The following is an 18,639-nucleotide window of genomic DNA, read 5'->3' as shown; positions in this document are numbered from 1 at the left end:
CAAATTATTTTCCCTAAATTCTATTTTCATTAAATTTTATCATTATTGCTTCAATCCCCCCTTTTTACCTTATATGAGAGTCCATTGTTTGTTTTTCCCAATGCTATCTTGTTCTTTTTTTCTTCCTAGATATTTCCTAGATCATCGTTTTTTGTGTTTTAAACCTCCAATTCTGTTAGTCCTAGCAAGAATCCTCTGTAACTAGGTGCTAGTAGTTGTTTAGCAGATTGCCAGCCTTGTTTCTTGGCATGGGCAGTGAACTAAATCACAGGGAAATACAGAAGACTTAGAAACCAAGAAAAGAAAATTAGCAACTTTATATATTCTGAGTAAGAGAAAACTGAGGCTAGATGTCTCTAAAACAACTCTGGCTTAGAGGGCTCTTGGACTTTCCCTTGCCTTCTTGGTCTTACCTAGATACTCCAGTTGATGTCATAATGATCAGTTATAAGTATCTCTATAATTTAGTCATTCTTTCTTTTCTGTCACTATGAAATAAATAGTCTTTTGGCAGAAATGCCACATGCTGTTTAAGGATACAGTGCTGATGGGCATTCCTACTAGAAGAAAATATTGTTTCAAGTTTATTTCATTATTGTCAGTAGAACAATAATTTGAGCAAACACCCCACAGTTCCAGTGGAGTTTCTGGTGAATGAAATTCTATGCTGGTATTGATTATAGCCCTCACCTCAGATTCAAGGTCATTATGACACACTGAACATTTCTAGTTTTTCAAAAGGCTCCACTATAATTGCAGATAAGGTGACTTGTTACAATGGGTTGTTTACCACACTAGTATGAGAGACCACAGTCAGAGATAAATTTATAAAAGAAACTTAGTATTCATCTTGTGACATTCAGGCAGAATAATTAATTTGGCATGTTTTTAATCTAACTCTATTCAGCAAAACCCTTTAAGCTAGCTTTTGTGATTCCTTTCAACAATAAGTCGGTTTGCATGTAGGCTAATTTTAGAGACAACATTCTTTAGTTCAGTGGATGTCACTCTCTGGTGAGTATTTAAAAAAAAAAAAAAAAAAAGCTGTGTTTTGTTGCTGCAGACAGCCTCTACCCTGAGGTGTAGAGTTGCCACACAGGGCTGAGTACTTCCAGGACATTCAACTTTACTGAACATCTGCTTTTCACAACCTCATTATAAGAAAAAAAAATCTAAGAGACAAAAAAAAAATATTCAAAATCCCCAGGACAGGAAAAATAAAACAAAATATAAAAATAAAACAAAACAAAACAAAAACACCTTTCTTCTCATCCATAAACTAACACCAGATTTCCTTGTGAGCCCACTGGCCACATGAGGGCTTTAAGTTCTTTTCTTGTATCACATCTTTGGTGAAACAGGATTTGGTATGAACGTGTCGTTCAGAAAGTATTCTGTAAAAATCAGTGTTCCAAAAGCAGAGCAGAGAAGGAGCCACCAGGATCAGCCACCAAACTCTTCTCCTTCTCTCAAGGATCAAGCCCTCTGCTTTCTGTCTACCTTGTGTTGCTCTCAGTCTTCAGCCATATAAGGAAAGACGGGAAATAGGGATGCTCAGACAGAAAAAGCTGCAGACAAAACATTGGCTGTCAAGGGAGTGTCAGAGCCAGCCAGAGACAGTGTCCTTCTGCAAATGAGAGGAAAAATGCTTCTCTGTGGACTCTGAGGGACTTGTCTTCTCATCATTTCACAGGTAATGAAAGTACTTTCCTGAAAATAAACGTACACTCCCTGTTCCATTCTGCAAATAGTAAGAGCTTACCCAGGGTTTCTGGGGCTAAACTTTCTTCCAGAAGACAAGCATCAAAACGCTGTCTGAGTTAGTTATGGGGTATGTCTGAGTTACTTGGTATGCATTAGTGAAAATATTCTTCCTTTGCATTTAAATTTGTGGATTCACTGTCCTAACATGCTTTGTTTGGCCGAAATCTAGAACTGCATTGATCAGAAAAGACTCATTCTGCATGATTTAATATCAATCCATTTGCATATAGGTGTTCCTCAATTTACAATGAGACTACATCTAATAAAGCCTTTATATATAAAAATACATTGTAAAAACATTCAATAAAACTCAACCCATCAACATCATAGCTCAGACCAACCTTCCACACATGAGTTCAGATCATGTAAAAAGATCATGGCTAGTCTAAAGAGTTTACACGAATCTTACTATGTAATAAAGTGCTGAATATTTCATGCAATACTGTGCTTACTCACTCACTCATTCAGACTCCCACTTCCTATGGGGCCTGAACTCACCACCTCCTGGATGCATACACCACACATGTACCATTTATACACACACACACACACACACACACACACACACACACACACATATGCATTCACACACACAAAGTAGAAAAAAATCTTAAAAACAACTGAGAAACCTTAAGATGGTGCACCTTGAAGAAGTGGGGAAGACAAACTCACTTAGAAATAACATTTTTATTGGGAAAGTATATCTGGTTGGACATATTGAACCACTGTTGCCAACACCAAAAGAATACAAAACAATTAGCCAGACACTATTTTTTCCTGTTAGAAATGTAAAAATAGAGAAAATTACCATTATATGAGCAGCTATCAAGTAAGTATAGCTGCAAAATCAAAATGATTAAAACAAAAGTAGACAATATATTTATTCTCAAGTGAACTCAAGTAAATTATTGTAGAGACATTCAGAATAGCTGGCTAGCTGAGGCAAAATGATTGAGACACAGCTAAAGGTAGACAGACAAACATGAAAAAGACAAACTCTTTCACTCAACGTCTAATATCGAACTCCAACACTAGACTATCATATTTTCATTTGATCAGCTCACCTATTTTCCTTCAAGATTCATATTTAACAGAAAAAACCTCTGTGCCGTTGCATTCTAAAGCACCTCACTTGTTACACGGCACCTCATCCGCAGGACCATGGCTTCCCTTTCGGTATTAGAGACTACTGAGTAACAGTTGATGATTCAAAGCTGTCCAACATCTGTTTATTATCTGAGTCTTCATACACAGAGCAGCACTGAGAAGAATGGACTACTATTAGCAATAAGACCAAGGGGAAAATAGAGATTCCCAGAGGGTAGAAATCTACCAATCAACAAGAAACAACGCTGCCATTCAAATCTGTGACATCATGACCTGAAGTGTTTCCTCAACACTTAGGGAGCTTTCTCCAGGAATATAGGCAGGGATTGTGAACGAGATAGAAATATGATTGGGTTATGTAAAGCACAGGAACCCTGTGGAGAAATAATAGACTAACAGATACCCTGTGGCCTCATGGTTTCCATAAGCATTTATGACTCTCACTTTCTCATTCTCTCACTGACACTCCCCTCACACCCCATTTTTCTTTTCACTCTTCCTACAGTAAATTCAAATATTTCCAGAGCTGCACTTGTAGGCCACGCAATCTGACAAAGACACTGAAGAATTCTCCTTTATTCCTGGAGGACCGCGCCCCATTTTAAGAGCAGTAATCAGAATTCTGTTCTTGAGGAATTACTGGCATGGTTGATAAAGTTTTAGAGCTCTGGCATCTATATAGTGAGATCTCAAATGTGGTATTAAAATAGCACCGTAGCTTACCTTTTAGGACTTGCCACGTGCATTATACCGTCTGATCTGACCACATCTCACACTTTTACACTTTGCTGTTGCTATTATAATGTCATTATAGATAATATACAATGATATCTTTATTCTACCCATGAGGGTCCAGACATGTAAGTTAAAAAAAAAAATCTGAGAGGATCCAAAAACCTAAAAAAGGTAAATTGTACTGAAATAACCCAGAACAAAGAAGTGAGGAGCTAAAGACCAAGGTGTTGGAGACTGGGAACGTGAGGCCCTAGGAACCTGACATAGATAGGCTCAGAGTCCCAATGCTCAGCTGATTGCTACTAGAAACCAAATGATGAGAAGGATACTGGAGAGCTGGGTTCAGAGCTGTGAGGATCAGATATCCATCAGCTGCCATTGTGGAGACATCCCTACTGTCATCAGTGACGTTCCAGTCATGAAAGAAGTATGAGGTGAGCCAACATGCCAGCTGATCTGTCTAAATCCAGCTCTTAGCCTTCAAACACATAGAGTCTCTGCACACAGCTGCCGAAGTGTTCGCTCCAATAACAAAACACATCTGCCCAATCTTTCCTAAACTACAATCATTTCCAGTTGAGTGGTGTTTGAAATATGGGTTCTTCCCTCTAACGTAGGGGGCTTTCTAGAAGGACCTTTTTCTTCTGTTCCTTTTTCTCTGTTCCTTTAAGAACTGTGTGCTTTTAAAATTGAATGAATTTCTATTTTCAACATCTAATACATCATAAATCTCACCCTCATATTATCCCCAAATTTGTTTTCCAAATTAGCAATACATACATAAAAAATTCTAAAAATATGTCGTTGGTTTTCATTCCTAAAGGGCCATTGCCATCATGAAACACACAGTGTCACAATGAAAATGTATAGTTTCAGAGAAAAGGAGCTATTTTCTTTGCCAATTAAAACTTAAGTGAGGACTAAATGTGTATGAATGTCTGAAGGAATTTAGATGTTAATGCAACCTTGTGACACCTTTTTCTGATTTTTCACAGATTTGCTAGACTAGCTCAAAGGGAAATTTTCAGCAAATCAACAAGGGGTTCTACTTTGGGGTCCTATGTGATGTGTGCTTCCTGTGTAGGGGGCTGACTATATCCCACCACTGAAGCTTCTAAAGTAAGTTTCCCCATTTGCCCTCTGAGTTGCAAAACCAGTTCTCAGCAGGAAAAGAAAAATCGAAAAATCGCTACTTACCCTTGAAAAGTGTCTCTTTTATGTGTGAAAACACAGAGGTGAAAATGTCAAAAATTTCACATTGCTTTGAGCCTGTGAAATCTAAAGGAATGTGAGATTTGCCCATGACCCAGATTGGAGTGATGGGTGCTTCTTCTGTCCATTGGAAGAAATCCTTCTGCTGAGTGTTCAATATCATCTTTCAAGGGCAAAATATTAAAGATGTTCTTTCCTTTCAGATATAAAACTATTCTCATTTTCCTTCAAACAAGAAAAATTCTGAAGTGAAACCATCAATTATAAAAGGCAAATCCTATATGACATCTTATGCCATGCTTAGAACACCTTAACTACAATTTCTTTCTGTAACTTCCAAAACCAACTTCTAAATAATAAGACTCTAAACACAGTATTCTGGATTGAGCTTTAAGTTTTTATTCTGCTAAAAGTGTGTCTACATGTTAATTTGTAACTTAGTTGAGTTCAAGAGCCTTTTTTTTTATTCATTTAACCCATATAGGTGCCTCCTGCCACCTGCTCTATTTAATGTGTCATTTCTAGGACATTGCTAACATTCATTACTCATGGTGAGCACGACACGGGCGATCACTTGTTTGCAGTGACGCGCCGCACATGCCGGCCAGTGCTACCACAAGTCACTTCCCCTCGACTTTTAGTGCACGGTGTCCGGTACAAATTTTGTTTCCTTTTGAAAGTGCAAGATAAGTAACTGTCATTTGGATCGAAGAAATGCTTGCCCAGCTGGTAAGTGTTCCTAGAACTGGGAGGTTTCTATAGATAAGCATGGTCTTAAAAATAATCAGTATAACAAGCCACAGAAAGTAGAACTAACCAGTATCTTATCAAATAAAACTAATCTCAGTTGACTTTTAAACTTTTTGAGATTAAAATCTAAATAATTTTTATTAATGTCTATTAAAGTAGTATTGACTTCTCTCTACACTAATTTTTTTTTTTTTTACTTTGAAGAAAATTGGTATTTAAAACATGAAGTAGTTCTGGACTTTCCAAGCTGGTCCTGCCACCCACCAGCTCACAATCAGAACCTGTGCCTTCTCCAAAGCTAAGCAGAGTTCTTACTACTCCTGCCTTATAATCTCACATGTTACCATGAGCTGTATCAGAATAATGCTTTTTGGTTTATCATGGGAGGCATACCATTTCTTATTGTTCAAAGAGAGCAGATCTTTTAGTGTACCTTTTAGAGTAGTGATATATATATATATATATATTATTAATATGTATATATTAATAAATCTAATGCAAAAGGTACACATAGTCACAGACTGCCACAGTTTGTAGTTTATATAAATAAAGGTCAGAATCTTGTCAGTGTGAACTGGATGACAGCTTTTTGCATTGATGGCTTCTTCATACTTTGTAAGAAATGGTAAGAAATTCAAGCTTAAAATTACTAAAAGAAATAAAAGGCAAAGGAAGTAAGGAAACATTTTAATGTAGACTCAAAAGAACAGTGGAAGCAGAAAGGCTGTTCTTTCTTTATTCTGAAAGGCAGCCCTCCTGCAGAGATTTTTCATTCATTTTTTAGTAATGTCACACCAACAATTTTCTGTTTACTAAATACTCTTTATCCATGAAAAGCTGTTGGGATGCCTTGGGGATGTTTTTTTTGTTAGAAACTCCTATGCTATTCATGCTTCAAGATTCTGCATGCCACCTTCTCAGACAGTACTATTCCAGTTCCTCTTTCACATGAAGCTGGTAATTATCATCTCACTGGAAATTATTGCTTTAAGCATTTGGCAGTTACTACAAAGATAGTTCCTCGGTGTTCAAGTAAAAAATAAAGACTGGTTTATCTATTTCCTAATAACTATGCTGAAATAACATCTTTATTTAATCATTGTAAGGATTTTAAGAATCATGTTTGAAATTGTTCTGTATGCATTTTATATATTCCAAAAATATTTCAGCATACATTTATGTGTGTGTGTGTGTGTGTGTGTGTGTGTGTGTGTGTGTGTGTGCGCGTGTGTGTGCACGCGTGCATGCCCAAGCATGAATATGTGTGTATTCCTATTTTAGAAAAGTTGTTTAGGTCTTTGAAAAAGCAGAAACTATAGTTTCTTATCTTACTCAAGTTTTATTTGTTATTTCTGTGTTTAATCCCTTGAAAATGCTTATCCTACCTCTCTGCCGAATGCTATTCGTTCTTCTAATGGTGTTTAAGTACAATTAAGAAAACAAGAAGCTGTGAAGAAATGGCCATTGCTTTCATGAAACATATTTCCATACCTTTTTGCTTCACACTTCTATCATCCAAATAAGTGTGCAAAACAGTTTTTCTAAACACATTTTTTTTCTCCAGGTTCTCATATATACACGTTTTAAAGTTAGCTATATTCTTAATGTTTATGGAAGTTTAAGTGTTTTAAGGGAAGCAGGGAGAGAATCTTTAGACCGTTACTCTTCCTCCTCTTCTTCAAACACAATACCCTGTCTCATCTCCAGCTCTAGAGCAGATCATCTGCTGCAGTCTCCCCTTTCTCTCTTCCCCCATCTCTAGAAGATCATGCAGCTCATCTCTCACGGCCACTACCACATTATCTTTATCTCATCCTCCAACTCCTGCAGTCATTCCCTGGGAATTCATTGGCCATACTGGTCAGGGAAACAGATATAGGATAGGAACACGTGTAGGTGATTTTCAGATGTACACTCTCGTTCTTTTCTAAATCTAATCCAAAAGTTTCATTCTTCAGTTCTTTAGCAGACTACCACCTGTGTCCTCTCCTCCATATCTGGCCCAATTCTGAGGGAACTAACAAATCATAGTAATATATTCTGCTTCCGTCCCTCCTGTGGAAGCCATCATCCCTGTCACTATAGCTGATCTCCATCCTTAAGAAGAGGTCCCAATACCAAGAAATACACTCTAATGAAAGTCCCCAAAAGCCACACTTGGTAGGATCTCAGAAGCATCCCTTAATTATTAAGCATAGCACATCTACCACACTCCTTTAAGACGCAGAAAGGGCAATAGAAACAAAAGAACATAATGTCTGTGAAAGAAAACAATACCAGATATGAGCACCTAGAACTACGATCTGCTCCAACCCAGATGCCTAGATAGCAGCATAAAAAGAGTCAATAACAGCCAGGACAACATGTCACCACTAAAGCCCAGCAACCCTATGACAGTAGACCCTGAACAATGCAGCATAGCCAAAAGCACAAACAGGAACTTAAAACTAGTCCTTATAAATATGTTTGAGGTCCTTAAAGAGCAAATGAATAAATCCATTAAATAAATATACAAACATGCAAACCAAACCAACAGTGGAATGAGATGAAGAAATCAGGTTAAGACTTATAAGAAAAAAAAAGCAGCTATAAAGAAAACCCAAACTGGATAAAACTTAGAAACATAGACACAAAACTCAAAGACAAGGGGCTCACCAACAAAATACAAGGGGTAGAAGAGAGAATATCAGACATCAAAGACATGATAAAAGAAATGGATACATCCACAACATCAGCTGAAGCTCCCTGCTCCACCAGAGGTCATGCCAGCAGACAGAATTTCCAGGTAAAAGTCCTGCCCACAAATGGACAACACTCAGTGCTTGCCCAGCCTCCTGCCAACTGCCCCTTCTTCTCATCACTATATTTCAGTCCCTAACTCTAGTGGAGGCACTTTGCTAGATAAGAGGCCATGCTGACTACCAGAACCACAGGTAGTCTGTATTTACTGCCCCTATTCAGTGCCCATCCAGCCCACTTGCAATCACCCCACCCTTCTCCATCACCCTATCATGGCTGTCATCTTCAATTGAGGATACCCTTGTTAAACCAAAGGCCACACCCACCTCTAGAACTTCGGTACCCAACTTCCATGGAAAACTTCTGATTAACCAGAAGCTACCCCAGGCACCAAAAGTCTAGCATCCAACTAGAGTGGAGACCCTCTACTCAACTATGAGCCACTCCATCCAGAAAACTAAAAAAGAAAACAGAAAGCAAGGAAGAAAACACCTATTCAACAAAGACAAACTCAGATTTGTCACCTAAGCCTATAATCACCCCAAAACCAGATGTCCAGATTCCAGTTTAAGAACACAATAACAGCTAAGACAGTATGTCACCACCAGAGCCCAGTTCTCCTACTACAACATGTTCTGAATATGCAGTGGACAGTAAAAAACAACAATTTTAAACTAACTTTATTACAATAATAGAAGTACTTAAAGAGGAAATGAATAAATAATATATCACTTAAAGAAGTCAAGGAAAAGACAGAAAGTGGAGGAAAGGAATAAATCCCATAAAGAAAGCAAGGAAAGTAAAACAAACAAACAGTTGAAGGAAATTAATAAAACTTTCAAGAGCTGAAAATAGAAATAGGAGCAAGAAAGTAAACACAAACTGTTGTAGAAATCTTATGTTGTATAAAATACTTAGTCCCAGTTCAGGATTTCTATCCTGTCTTTGACAATTTAGTTCCCAAATAAAAGTTGCACATAATCTTTATATTTATAATAAGCCTCAAGCAGCACATGAACTTGGCAGGTATCCACTTTCTATGCTATTAAAATCTATTTCCTATCAATAACTCCAACTCAAAGAGGTTAATTACACCCATGAAAATACAGGAAATAATCTCACACCAACAAAACCAAAAGAAGACACACACACACACACACACACACACTCATACACAGACACCACCACAACCAAGAACAAAGTAACAGAATTAACAATTGACCATTGATATATCCCAATAGTAATAGACTCAATTTCCCAATAAAAAGACACAGAGTAACAAAATAGATGCCAAAATAAAATCATCTTTCTGCTCCATATAAGAAACACATCTCAACATCAAAGATAGACATTGCCTCAAGAGTAAAGGGCTAGAAAAAAAGATTTTCCAAACAAATGGAACTAAGAAACATGTGGACATTTTAATATCTACCAAAATAGACTTCAAACCAAAATTAATAAAAAAAAAATAAGGAATGACACTTCATACTCATCAAGGGAAATAACCACCTGCTTTTTATTAGAAAATGATGGGATTAAAACTGGATTTGAACAACAGAAAGTCTACACACTCAAGGAAAATGAACAACTCTACTGACTGACCACTGAGTCATAACAGATATTATGAAAGAAATTTCATAATATCCTATAATTTAATGAAAATAAATCAACAACATACTCAAATTTATGGGTTACAATGAAAACAGTGCTAAGAGAAAAATTTCATACCGTTTAAGTGCTTACATAAAGTGTAGCGATCTTATATCAACAATTTAACAGCACACCTGAAAGCTCTAGAACAAAAAGCAAGCTTACCCAAGAGGAATAGAGGGCAGGAAATAAAGTGAGGGCTAAAATCAATAAAATAGAAACAAAAAAGAAGAGAACCAATACAAAGATTCAATGAAACAAACAGTTCTTTGAGAAAATCAACAAGGTAGGCAAGTCCTTATCCAAAATCACTAAGAGACACAGAGAGAATATCCAAACTAACAAAATCAGAAATGAAAAGGGCAACATAACAACAGACAATGAAGAAATCCCAAGAATCATTAGGTCATACTTTATAAACTTATACTCCACAAAATTAGAAAATCTAAAAAAACAAATAGACAATTTTTTGTAGATATTATTTACTAAAGTTAAATTATGATTAAACAATTTAAATAGGCCATAATCCCACAGAAACAGAAGTAGACATTGAAAGTCTTTTAAACACTTGCCTCCCCGAACCCCACCGCCACCCCAAAGAAGACCCAGGGCCAGACAGAGAATGTGTATCTGCCAAGTACTACAAAGGGACATGTGTCTGTCAGGAACTGAAGAAGGATAAAGATCTGTCAAGGCAGAATACTTACCCCATGTTCTCACAGTTTTCCTACATGAACTGAAAACTGAAATATAAAGGGATAAGCATCTACCAAAGCAGAATGCCCAGCCCACACTCACATAAAAGTGCTTCCTAGGTCAGCCACTAACGCTTCCCATTGCTCTTGCAACTTTAAGCCAAATGGTTAAAATTCAAAGTGTTTCCCTTAACATCAAAAACAAGACAAGGTTCTTCACTTTCTCTATACCTATTCCACATGATACCTGATATCTCTGATAGATCAATCTGACAACTAAAGGATATCAAGAGGATACAGATAAAAAAGAATTTAAAGTTTTCTTATTTGCAGATGACATATTTTACACAAAAGAGACTAAAGACTTCAGTAGGAAATACCTGTATCTGATAAACACGGTTAGCAAACTAGCAGGAAAAAAAGTTAATACACAAAAAATCAGCAGCCTTCCTATATACAAATAGTGAAAAGATTGTGAAAGAAATTAATGAAAGAGTACTTTTTTTGCAGTAACCTAAAAAAATGGAATAAACTACACTGGAATAACTCTATTCAACCAAGTGTAAGTCTTAAAAGATAAAAGTATAAGATTTTGGTGTTAGACACTATCTCCTAGAAGAGTTACACACATTAAAGCTCACCAACATGGATGCAGGAATGGAACAAGAATAACAACAATAGATGTTCTGAAATGGACAATGACATAGTATTGTAGCCATAGATCAGTGCCATCACTCACCCTCATCAGAGAACCTTCCCCTTAGAGAAGACGGTAATGGATGCAGAAAACTGCAATTGAGTAATGTGAAAAATGGAAGACTTGGTATCATTCAGAGTTAAATGGGATGATTTCACTGAACTCCTCCATCAAGGCTCAGGGATATATGTGCAAAAGGAGATAAAAAAAATTGAAAGATTGGTATGAGCTTCTTATTGATATAAAAGTAAGATGAATATTGATACTCTCATGGGCATTGTGCCTCTCTAACACATTTAGGAATACAAGGCTTAGACCCAGTCCTTCTTTAACTTTTTTAACTAATTTGGGATGGTTAGCCTATGAGTTAAGGGACTATAGCAAATTCATGGCTTTGAGTTTATTGTTAGGGTGTTTTCCATATTTTATTTAGAAATGGCTGAGAGGAGTTAACAGATAACAGTTCAGGTTACCTTACATGGATAGTTGGTTTTCAAAACGTCAGAAGTCCACAGAATTGGTGTGACAAACATTTCTGTATTAATGTTCATTTTGATTAGAGATCTGTCTGCTCCTGACAGCTTCCTGTACTGAATTCTAAGAAGAAATTGAGCATCTTTGGAGTTACTCCAGTTGTGGTGAGACAGCCACTAGACAAGCCTCTTTCCATCTACAGACAAATTACTGTCCAGAAAAGGACACACTTGCAGAATAGTCGACTGATTATATCTGCCTAGACAGAGTAATCAGCCCTTAATAATCCTGCATCACTAAGGTCTGTCAGATGATCCTTGGCCAGAAGGCTGAAGAACAGATGCTCCAACGTTTTGTAGTAGAGGGAGTGTCGAGGTGTTCAGAGGTCTATATAAATTGGCTAAGTTTTAGAAGCTATGGTTTGTGCTTCCCACAATTATAGTTAACTCAGTAATTCTGGATTTCTGATGGGGTTGAAAACTTATAGTCTCATAGCCAATCCTGGCTATTTACCTTGAGAGAAAAGATTTGAGTGGATGGTCTTCAGCTGACATTCATTTTAAAACCAAGGAAAAAGCCAGGTTCAGAACTAAGTGCTTTAGTTAGGTTAGATGACAGAGGTTCTGGTTATTCAAAAAAATGGTGGACTGGGTATTAGGACTATCTTGTACCTCACTGGTACAAATTGGCATAATTATGCTCTAATTGTATTTTGAGGGAAAAGTTTTATTTTAACAGGAATGGTGATATGTAGGAGGAGCTAAGGGGGAAGGAGTACCGAGAGGAAGAGATGGAGTAAGGAGAGGAGAAGGTGAAGGAAAGGAGAAGCTAGGTGATGAGAGAGAGAAAGAGGGGGGGCATGGAGGCAGATGTTCACATGTCTCCACCAGTCAAAGATAGTTTATATATCTAGGTTCGGTATTGGGTTATGCTTCTTTTGGTTATTGAGCATAACCAAACTTATAAAGCCCTTGATTAACATTTTTAAAAAATTGTATAAAAGCAAAAAGGAAAAGGGGGCATGGGATAGGGGTTTTCTAGGAAGGGGAAATGGGGAAAGGGGATGGCATCTGAAATGTAAATAAAATATAAAATAAAAAGAAAAGAAAAAAAAGAAAAATTGAAAGAACCGGAGGTAGCAGTTGCCTCCAAGGAAACAGCAGCTTTCAGGCACAGCAGGACTGATATGCACAGACAATGTGATGGCACACACAGCACCTGCACAGATTTCAACCAGACAATGTTGCAGTGCTGAAAAAGAATTAGTGGACACAGGGCCCAACTCCAAGTCAATAAGCTATTTATAATTGATGTATACTGGGAGAGGAAAAGTCAATTTTCTCTATGAGAGTTTCTCAAAGTATATTAACTACACTCCAGAGTAGGCCCCAAACCCAGAAGCAGTTGGACAAAGAAAACAGACTTCATGCTTTTTTATGTGCATTTTGTTTTGTTTTATTTATTTATTCAGTTGTTTATTTATTGGTCATGCTGACTTTCTTATTTTTTCTTTTACTATTTTTGTAGTTTTTCTCTTGCTTTCTTTTCCCTTAAATTTAAAAAAGAGAAAACATGGTATTTGATGAGGAGGAGGTAGAAAGGATATGAGAGGAGTTGGGAGAAGAAAAAAAATATGATCAAAATACATGTTTGAAAAAATTTTAAAGAAAAAAATTTTAAAGGCTTTGAAACCAATTTAATCTCTAATGAAAACTCACTGAGAGGGCCAGTGTAATTTTGCAAAGCAAGGGGGAATTTTGTTACATCATAATATTAGCTCTTACATGCTGATATCTTTAACAGTACTCTATAGTTAATATTCTGACATGTTTTACTTTTTTATTACAAACATGCATTGCTTGCTTGAGTGTTAATCTAGGGGTCAATCTTGCTATCTGTCATCACACAAGATGCAAGTGACAGTTCAACAGGAATTTGGAAGAATATTTGTCATTAAAAATCTTAACCAGAAAAAAATATTTTACAGAAACAGAAAATAATCTTAACTTTCATGGAACTGCAAAAAAGAGAAATTTTAACATTAAAAGCAACTTTGAACAAGAAGAAAATATATGGAATCATTCTACTTTCTGTTTTCAAATTACATTTTACTCTAATTTACAAATTACTCTAATAGTAAACAGTGCCCTCTGGAGCGGCTATAAACACACAGAGACCACTGAGAAAAACTAGGAAGCTCAGAAATAAAGCCACATGTCTATAGTCAGTGTTCAAAACAGTTTCAATAGTAAAGCATGCAGGGTCTGTCATCATTCAGGGAAGCCAAGGCAAGAACTCAAGGCAGGAACCTGAAAGCAGGAACTGAAGCAGAAGCCATTGGGGTACACTGCCAACTGGCTTGTTCTTCATGGCTTGCTTTTCATAACTTGGCATCCTGCTTCTTTATATAATCCAGGACCACCTGCCAAATACTGACCCTGCCTACAGTGGGATAGGTCTTCCTACATCAGTGATTAGACAAGAAAATGACTACCAGACTATAGACCAATGTGATAGGCAATTAATCTATTAAGATTTCTTCTTTTCAGATGACTTAAATTTGTGTCAAGTTGACAAAGACAGGCCAACACAAACAGCTAATGTTCCTTTCATTTTCCAAGAATTGGATAATGGGGCAAAGATAGCCTCTTCACTGAGTGTTGTTGAAATACCTGGGCTCCACTTGGAAGAAAACCAAATCAGACTTTAATATTATATCATGAACTAAACTCAACAGAGCATGGTAAATTTCCACTTCAGACCTAAAAGCACCAAGATACTAGAAGAGCAGGGTCTATGACATTCATCTTGACAATTAATTCCTGGCTATGATACTAAAAGCATAGGCAGCACAGAAAAACATAAGTGAGATTCCTTCAAAAGTTAGTTACAGCAATGTAGACAATACCACATGTAAAAAAGCAACGTAGAAAGTAGAAAATATTAAAAACCAAAAGTCTGATAAGAAATTAATAAATGTTTCATGTACCCTAGTAGCGAGAAAAAGGAATAAAATTTTAAAACTAGGAAAATAGCTTGACTAAATATTTCTCCAAAGGAAACATTAAAATGGTCAAAATTTGTCTGAGTTCATCAACAAATAGGGAAGTATATAGTTGTTAAATGATATCTAAGATTTCCCATTGAACCTACACTTGTACCCCAATGTATATGTGTCCAAGCTGATTCTATGACCAAACAACTTATATCTCATAGGAACAAAATATTTATATTTTCATTTGTAACTTTTCATCAGCTATGTGTTATGAAGCAATACATAATTTATAAATCTAATATATTTAAATGCTTATACAGTTAATGAGTTGGTTCTTAATTTTTAATGAAACAACAGAATGGCACTCCTTGTATTCTTGTAACTATTACAGGTTCTAAATAGGGGGGGGGGAGCTAAAAAAATGTCTAGTCTCCTACAACAAAGATGTAGGGCCTTAGGCTGCCCCAGTGCCGATTGCGCACATCCAGCTGCAACCCTTGAGTCTCTGTTGACACTGATTCTGAACTCCACTAGCTGCTGGTAAAGGGGGACATGACCTTAGATAAGCCTGTTCCATATTGAGAACAATCAACAACAGATGGCGATAATGTGCTACCAGGCTAAGGAGAGCCCTGAAGGGAATGTAAGGGGATGAAGTTTTCACTTAAGGACACTTACTTCCAAACCACAAAAAGCATATGTAGTATAGCTGGGAGGAAAGATGCTTCTGATTAGAGAGGTAACACCATCCAGTTTAAGCTCAATTACCAGGAATCACTCTACATCAGCTTCTATATCTACTGTTGCCTTTTTGTCTCACTGACTATTAAGCCACATCCCAGAGCTTTAGATGTACTCAGGATAGCAATTGTGAGGGAAAGGTACCCAATATGTATGGAAGATATCTGGGGAAATTTATACCTTTGAGATCTTGCTATTAGTGTTGAGAATGCACAAGATTTTTTTCTTTGTTCAATTTAATGTTGTTGTGTAACTGAAATCCCATTCAAATACTAGATATTTTAAATGAGAGTTGGGTGGTTTCTTCAAACTTAGATAAGTAAGGGACAGTAGCTAGTACCACTATTCTAAACATCATGCATGAATTATTCCAAGAACCTTTAATTCAAAGTATGGACAGTGTATCAGCATCATCTATCATTCATTGTTCTCACAAAATTTCTAGTGTCTGTGTGTGGTGGCACATACCTGCCATCCCAGTACTTGGTGAGTAGAGTCAAAAGGATTGGGTGTTAGAGAATCACCCGGAATAGCAAACTACTTCAAGGTTAGCCTGAGCTAATGAGTGACAGTGATGATGATCTTGTGTGCACTTGTTTGTATAAGAATATGCATTTAAATACTTGGTCTTCAGTTAGTGATGCCTTTGGGGAAGATTAGGAAGTATGGTCCTTTTGGAGTGTAACATTAGACGTGAACTTTGAGAGTTCAAAGACTCACCTTTTCTACTTTACCCTCTCAGCTTTGTGCTTGTGGTTCAAGATGTAAGCTCTCTGGTTCCTGTTCCTACTGCTATACTTTCTATGCTTCCCTGCCATGACAGACTCATCTCTCTGGGATCATAAGCCCAAAACAAACTTTGTTCCTTCCATAAGTTGCCGTGGTTGTGATGTTTTATCATAGTAATAAAAAATACTATGTAGGATCTTAGATTTTGATTCCCAGTCTTTCTAAAGTCAAATCAGACTAAATACTGACTAAACAGAGATTTCCTTTTCATATAAGTTTTAAGTATATAATAAATAAAATAACTATTTTAAAACAACTTTTTACTGAAAGAAACACATCAGTTTAGTGAAAGTTTAAGTTTGTCATCTTCATTTTCTCTAAAAACATTTCATGACACTTATGTATCTACAGCTATTCTTTCTTTGAAAATATCACATGCAAAGTACATGATCACATTACCAAATATGTCATTCATCTATTGGATATCTATAACTTCAAAACATGTTTTTTAGTCATGAATTGAAACTGTGTTTTTGTGTTTGCTTTGGCAACATACATGCTAAAATTGGAACAACACAAAGAAGATTAGCATGGTCCTTGAATAAGAATGATGTACAGATTAATGAAGAATTTTATATTTTCCACTTTGAATTGCAAAGTAAAACAAATGATGTTAAAAAATGCATCTTTAGAAACTGTTCATAATATTATTTCTGGTATTTGCAGATGTGCAAAAATTATCAAATGGATATTGCTCTTGACATAATCAATAGTGTCTATCAAGTGTCCTCTTGGAAAAAAATAAGGGTCACATCCAGGTGATGATTATTTGTTGTCTGAACTCTCACCAGTGAAGGACATGGCAGGATTCAAAACAAGTATGGCTCTCCTCAAAGTGTCTCAATAGTGATTCAATACTTCTACTCTTGTGGTATCAAAGAGGGTTGTGATCATTTCATTGATGATGTTTTCTGCCTTTTAAAGAGCAACATCTAGTCTCTGCTGAAATATTTTTTCCCCAATATCATGTATCCCATGGATGTATTACCAGAAGGCCACAGTCCATCATGACAGAGAAAGCATGGCATTAGGAACAGGGGTAAGCTAATCATGTTACATTGGCAGTCAAAAAGCAGAGAACCCTATAATGTATATTAGCAGATTCACTGTCACGTACTATATGCCAAATGCTTTGTAATATGGCACTGTAGATACTATCATCATGAAGTAAATGTAAGTGGTCACTCCTTTATCTGAGATGAATTTGTGACTTGTTTTGTATGAAAAACAACAGTAGAGTTGAGTTCTAAGATGGCATATTATTTTATGGAAGGGGAAAAAAAGAATGAAGCCATTATAGGTAATTTTAATAAAGCCACAAATATCAAGAAATAAATATATGTAGAAAAGAGGATAATGATTTCTTAGAAAAGACACAAAATGCACTTATCACAAAATAATAAAATGTGTATGTATAGCCACTTTCCTCAAATATTAATTGAAGAGCAATGACTTTTCAAAATATTTACTTACCCCTGAATTTAAAACTTTCTCTAAATGATACATCACAGGTTAAATATTCACATTACTAAAGTATATTATAAAGTGAACAAAAAAAGCCACAGAGAGGTAAGGCTATAGAAAAACATCACTTGTAACAAAAGACTGGTGGTTAAAATTTTTAAAAGTTCTTTAAAATGCAGAAAGAAGCGAGAAAAAGACAGATTAAAAAAATGAAAAACTCACAGAAAGAGTTAAGAGAGCCAAGTGACCAGAAAGTACATTTTCACATTCTTAATCTCATTAACAAGGTAGAGATTGAAGCCGCAATAAAATACTGTACTACATCCAGTTACCTTCAAAAATAAGAAGGCAGACAAATCCATCTTGCCTGCCTGAAATCAGAGTTCAAATTATCTGCTGATAAATCACTTTGGGGACCTGGTTAAGGCAGAAAATATTCCTTCCCTCTGACCCAGCGGGTCCTTTCTTTGTTGTCTCTTCTGGATCCTATTGCCACCCAGCCTGTCAACATCCAAGACAATTGTGACCTCATTGACCTACAGAGTAACTACAGGGCAAGGAGCAGGAATTTCTGTTGACCCAAGTTTTCCATGTGCTTCTTATGGAACTGTAAGAAAACTGCTTTAGACAGGATAGTTTCTATTTTTTTTAAGTACTATTATTCAAAAGAGTTCAGACTGAAAGACCTTTCAACAAAGGTCATATGGATGATAAATTAGGGAATCCTCACATAGTGGAGTATTCTTTCTTATAATGAAAATGAACCTTAGTTTCATGCACTAACATGAATAAACATCCAGAATGTAATTCTGAGAAGAAATATTTAA

General features: G+C 36.3%; 1 non-coding gene across 1 annotated transcript; it reads left to right on the top strand.

Moving 5' to 3' along the window:
- Window positions 1–16,823: 16,823 nt before the first annotated feature.
- On the top strand, window positions 16,824–16,930 carry LOC117715904 (U6 spliceosomal RNA). Its single transcript, XR_004607690.1, has one exon. It is a non-coding gene; the product is annotated as a U6 spliceosomal RNA (small nuclear RNA).
- The last annotated feature ends 1,709 nt before the right edge of the window (window positions 16,931–18,639 follow it).

The sequence above is a fragment of the Arvicanthis niloticus genome, chromosome 9 (genome assembly GCF_011762505.2).
Source record: "Arvicanthis niloticus isolate mArvNil1 chromosome 9, mArvNil1.pat.X, whole genome shotgun sequence".
Taxonomy (NCBI): domain Eukaryota; kingdom Metazoa; phylum Chordata; class Mammalia; order Rodentia; family Muridae; genus Arvicanthis; species Arvicanthis niloticus.
This window is presented reverse-complemented; position numbering and strand designations above follow the sequence as displayed.